The sequence below is a fragment of the Bos indicus genome, chromosome 21, assembly GCF_029378745.1.
Source record: "Bos indicus isolate NIAB-ARS_2022 breed Sahiwal x Tharparkar chromosome 21, NIAB-ARS_B.indTharparkar_mat_pri_1.0, whole genome shotgun sequence".
NCBI lineage: Eukaryota > Metazoa > Chordata > Mammalia > Artiodactyla > Bovidae > Bos > Bos indicus.
Window position 1 is genome coordinate 64,394,576 of NC_091780.1, and position 6,037 is coordinate 64,400,612.

Genomic DNA, 6,037 nt, shown 5'->3' on the forward strand with positions numbered 1-6,037 from the left:
GTCCTTCACCATCTCCTGGAGCTTGCTCAAACTCATGTCCATCGAGTCGGTGATGCCATCCAACCATCTCATCCTCTGCCACCCCCTTCTCCTTATGCCCTCAGTCTTTCCCAGCATCAGGGTCTTTTCCCATGAGTCGGCTCTTCTCATCAGGTGGCCAAAGTATTGGAGCTTCAGCTTCAGCATGTGTCCTTCAGATGAATATTCAGAGTTGATTCCCTTTAGGATAGACTGGTTGGATCTCCTTGCAGTCCAAGGGGCTCTCAAGAGTCTTCTCCAGCACCACAGTTCAAAAGCACCAATTCTTTGGTGCTCAGCCTTCTTTACGGTCCAACTCTCACATCCATACATGACTACTGGAAAAACCATAGCTGTGACTATATAGACCTTTGTTGGCAAAGGAAATGGAGTGGGGATGGAGGCCGGAGCAGGGGGCTTCCCCTGGGCCGGGCGTTAGCAGTCAGGGCCCAGAGCCGCCCGAGCCTAGGTGACTGATGGTGAGCCTCTTCAGGTGCAGCAGCGGCTCATCCACAAACCAGTGCCCGCCCCTCTCTGTCTGCCCTATGCCCTCATTTCCTGTCGGGCCCAGCCAATGGGAAACCCCAGTTGGGGACGGGAGGGTAGACAGAGGGGGAGGCTAGGTCTTTCTTGCCTTTTTAAGCTTTGTCTCAAGCGACTGGGGTGACTGTGCCTCTGTCAGGCACCTCCCCTCCACTGGGCTCCCTGCTTCCCCGAGCTGCTGCTCCTGGGTACAGCAGTGTCCTCCTGGCTCCTTTATCCCGGCTCACACCTCTGTGAAACGTCCCAGCGTCACTTTCCCTTTCCGCATGGGATGCCGCTGCCTACGTGGCCTTGCTGGCTGAGGACCAAAGCCCATTCTCAGGGAGGCCGGGCAGCTGGCACCAGGTGGTGGGGGGAGGGGTTGCCCTTGACCATCACCCCCAGGCAACCACAGGAAGTGACCACTGCCCTCCCCCAGCTTCCTGCCAGAGCTCCTCTGGCACCACTGGGGGCAGTAGGTGGGCCACCCTAGAGGGCCTCTCCAGGGAGCTGAGAAAAACAAAGACAGACAGACCATGGTGGAGAGGAAGCAGAGGAGGACCGTGAGGGGGTGAGGGGAGGGGCATGTGTGAGTCTCCCAAAGGCCAGTGATGGGGTCTGGGCTCCTGCTGCCTCCTCACCTGAGACGGCCACCTGGGAGAGAATGGGTGCTGGCTGGAGAGTAAGCATCCCGACAGGGCCAGCCGCCCAGGGGACACCAGGTGTCCAATCAGAGGGGAGGGGAGCCCTGACCTGGATGTGAGACTGCGGTTCTCTGCTGCCCTGGCTTTTGACAAGGGTCCAAGAGGCTAAAAGAGGGCAAGGGTGAGGTGACACCATCCAGACGGGGCCAGACAGTGCAGAAAAGCTGAGACGTTTTTGTGTCTGGGCCCAGCCCACCTAGAACTGGTCTATAAACCAGACACTTCGGGCCAGGTTCCCCGGCTTATTGAACAGAGTTTGAAACACCTAAGCGGAAATGATCCCAACCAGTGAAGCTGGTTGGATGGCATCACCGACTCAATGGACCTGAGTCTGAGCAAACTCCAGGAGATGGTGAGGGAAAGGGAAGCCCAGCGTGCTGCCATCCAGGGGGTCGCAGAGAGTCAGCGGCGCCTGAGCGACTGAACAACCGCACAACCGCAACAAAAGCTGGAAAGAAAACAATGACTGTGCGCCTTCTGCCTGCCCCCTCACCTCCTTCCTCTCTGGGTTCGGTCACCTCCTAGGGGCACACGTCCCTGCATGCCCTGTCCTGTGCTGAAGCCACGGCTCCAGAGGAACAGACGCTGTTGCCAGCGCTGCCCGCGCACAGGTCCGGCAGAACCAGCTACAGCACAGGCCGCCTTGTGACCACGTACAGCGCGCAGCAAGGAGAGCGCCCCCCAGAGGTCAGAAGAGTTAGACGCAGGTTATGGAGAATCTCTGTACCCATCTCCTTTTTCTAAAAAAAATCTTTTCGCTGCTCCGTGAGGCATACGGGCTCCTAGTCCCTGAACAAAGGGTTAAACCCACATCCCCTGCATTGGAAATGCGGAGTCTTAACCACTGGAGAAGAGGGTGTCAGAGGATGAGATGGCTGGATGGCATCACCCATGCAACAGACCTCAACTTGGGCAAACTTTGGGAGATGGTAAGGGACAGGGGCTTCCCTGGTGGCTCAAAGGTTAAAGCGTCTGCCTCCAATGCGGGAGACCCGGGCTTGATCCCTGGGTCGGGAAGATCCCCTGGAGAAGGAAATGGTAACCCACTCCAATATTCTTGCCTGGAGAATCCCAAGGACAGAGAAGCCTGGTAGGCTACGGTCCATGGGGTCGCAAAGAGTCGGACACGACTGAGCAACCTCACTTTCACTTCACAAGGGACAGGGAGGCCTGGGGTGCTGTAGTCGCAAAGAGTCAGACGTGACTGGCCAACTGAACAACCGCGGGACCACCGGGGAAGTCCCATCTCCAGTTTTTAAACACTGAATGCAAACCCGGGACACATCAAACACCATCGAATCCTTCTACACACGTTATCGCATTTCATTCTCATCACAGCCCCAGGGCCTGCCTCACTGCATGACCCTGAACCTCAGGCCCTGCATCTATAAAACGGGGCTCCTAATACCTACGTGACTGTCTTAGACTGCGGGTTAAGGGGAATAGCATCCTGAAGGCTTTGGAAATGGAGCGTCTGTGAACTTCTGTTCCCCGATGGGCCGTGAGCCCTCTGAGCACACAGACCTGCCCTATCCATCTTGCTACCCAAGTTCTGTGGATAAAGCCAGACATGGGGCTAGGGGAACCCCTGGGAAATTAATTTACTTCTTTAATATAAATAATTGGGGGGCTGTGATTTTACAGGTAGACGTAAGAAACATGGGTTCGATCCCTGGGACGGGAAGATCCTCTGGAGAAGGAAATGGCAACCCACTCCAGTATTCTTGTCTGGAGAATCCCATGGACAGAGGAGCCTGGCGGGCTACAGTCCCTGGGGTCGCAAAGAGTCGGACACAACTGAAGCGACTTAGCATGCATGTGATTTTAAAATAGATCCAAACCACTTACAAAATGAACTGCCTTTTATAGAAGGTCAGTTGGCAGGGCTTTGCTGCAGCGTGATGGAACAGAAGTCTCAGTAAACGAATACAATTGGAATTAAGGTGAGTCGCGTCCCCCACCCTGCCCCATACACTCACCCATTTTAAAGCTCATCAAGAAATCATATAGAGTCAGTGGGGGGAGTGGGCAGAAGGCACTCTAAACTGTGTTTGTGCTCTTGCCACACGGGGGCGCCACCTTAGCTGGTAAACAGTCCTCCTGGTACCCTGGTCTACACGGGGGCCCTGGCTGGAGGGAGGTCTGTGGACCCCGAGCTCCAGGGGACCAGCCACCCTGTGCTGAGAGCCAGCAGGTGGTGCCAGGACACCAGGGTGGGTGGAAGGCCCTCCTGGAGGGGCTCAAGGAGGACCAGACCCACCAGTTTGGTGGGATGGACCAGGACAAATTGGCCAGGAAAGGTCAGTCCCAGAGGTCAGGTGGCCCAGGAGCCCCCCAGGCCAGTTTCTGATGTGGTCTGAGATGCTGTCACATGAGCCCTGCAGAGGAGATCCCTTCCCCCAGTCTGGGGGCCAGGGGGTGGGGTGGTGCAGAGGGGTGACCTTCCAGAGCAAAGCCGGGGCTGCTGGCCGAGAGGCGGTGGGCCGGCTTGGCAGGGCCTTTGCGGAGGGGGAGCCGAGCCTGGGCTGGGCTCTCACCTCCGCCCACCCATTTGCCCCCTGCTTCCCTTTCCTCTTTGGTCTGTCCTCAGCCCTGACCCTCACTCTGGGGGTGCCCTTGGGAGGAATCCAGACCCCCCCACTGACTTCCTCCAATGCTCCTGTCCCGCCCTCTCTGCTCAGCAGACAGGCCACGGGAGCCCAGGGTCAGACGGCCAGAGACACCTGGCCCTCCTGGTCCTGTGGATGCTGCAGCCACACAGCACCAGCACCAAACCACCGGCGTCGGCTGCCCACACGTGGGTGGTCAGCATGTGGCAGGGCACGAGCTGCCACCCCGACCGGGCGCACGGCCAGCTGTCCGAGAAGCATCTGGGCCCTCGGACACACCTGGGCGCCACCAGGGCTGGTCTGCTGGACCTTGGCCTTCCACGCGCCCGCTCACTCACCGCCTGTTCCTAGTGTGCTGGTGGACACGTGCACACGCACAATCGCACCTGGGTTACACACTCACACGTGCCCCGGGCACTCTGAGCACCTCAGGGAAGGGGTCTGAAGGTCTCCCGGGCCCGCTGCATGTGCGTCTGGAACCCCATCCTCCGTCTCCCCCTCCCATCCCTCCACTCTCCTTCCTCAGTCCAGCCCCCGAGAACAGAGGGGGTCCCCTTCCTCAGTCCTCCCAGGGTCCTCTACTCTCGTCACACCCCAGCATGAGCAAGACACGCCTCTGCTGGCAGCCTCCCCGTCACCCCGGGAAGTCTCTTTGGGAATCAAGGTGGCGCCATGTGCCTGGACATAGACCCAGGCCTCAGGCTGGTCGCCTGGGTTCAAACCTTGGCCTCACTCACCTATAGCTTCCCATGTCAACTCCGGGAAAAACTCCCCTAACACCTCTGAACCTCCATCTCACTGTGTTTCAACATCTCAGATACACGCCCGAGTGGAAACACCCCTCCCACTCTGGCTTAATTCCAGGTGCTTCATCCACCGCTTCATCCAGGAAGCACTCCTTGAGCTCTCCAAGCAGAGTCTGTGCCTTTCCCCGCTGGCCACATTTGTCCTCTCCCCACCTCCCATCTCTGTGTCTCTCCACACGTGCTGTAACATGTGATAAGCGGGGACTGCGGTGACCCCAGGGCCCACGGCTGGAGGCCACGCAAAGCCAGACCAGAGGGACCCCAGTCATGTCCCCGGAAGGCCCCAGAGGGAACAGGGAGGAAACAGAACGGCAGGCTGTGGCGGGGTGGCTGCCGCTCCCGGCGGCAGGCAGCATGGAAGACACTGGGTTTTCCATATGCCGTGCGCTTCTCCCCTCCACGGCGTTCGCCTGGGAGCAAACTTTGGGTTTGGCAGCGACCCCAGGACTCCGTGTTTCTCCTGTTCCTTCCAAAGCTCCAGGAAGCATCCTCCTGCCCAGTGACAGAGTTTGGATCCTGGGGACTCTGTGAAGAGGCTCCCCTCCCAGGGCGGTTCTCCCCCCCGAGGGTCACCCTCCCCAGGGCGGTTGTCCCACCATTGGTGGGAAGGTCCAGGGAGGGTCCACCTGACCTGAGCCAAAAGCCCCTGCCCTGGCCGTGCCCTGGGAGGCCAGCCCCATCTGGGGGACCGACGGCCCTGCCTTTGTCCACAGGTCCTCCAGCCCCTCTCCTATCCCAGCACTGGCACCGACTCTTGGCTCCTGACCTGGTCCTGTGGCTGTGTCTTTGCTCCATGAACTCCCACCCGCTACAGCCCTGACCCTGGCACCAGCCTCTAAAACCACCCTGCTGGAGTGGAGAAAGCAGGGTTGAGATTTGGGGTTGATCTATTATGTCACCACGGAGCCTGGGCCTCAGTGTCCTCATCTGTAGAGTAGGGACACCAGCTCCAGCACAGCAAGGGCTGAGGAGCCTGTGTGCCCGGTCCCACCCGTCCCTGCACGGTGTCTCTGTGGCCCTGACTGCACCTGCCAGCCCACCCACCCCTGCACCCTGACTCTGGCCAGGCCCAGCCCGGAGTGCCCTTTTCCCTCCTCCTCCATTCCAGCGTCTCCTCCTCCAGGAAGCCCTCCTGTGGCCCAGCCTCAGGGGTGGCTCTCCCGCAGGGCCCTCAACCTAGCATCAAGCCTGAGTACCATCAGACTCCCTGGTCCTTCCCTCTGATCATTTCTTTTCTTCCCATCTCTGAAAGCAAAGACGGGCTTCATCCACATGCCAAGCATGCTGCCTGGGTTGTTAGGGGTGTCCCGGGCCTCAGGGGGCTGGAGAAGCCTGACTCTTCCCCTTTCAGCAGCCAATCACTTCCCCTCTCTGAGCC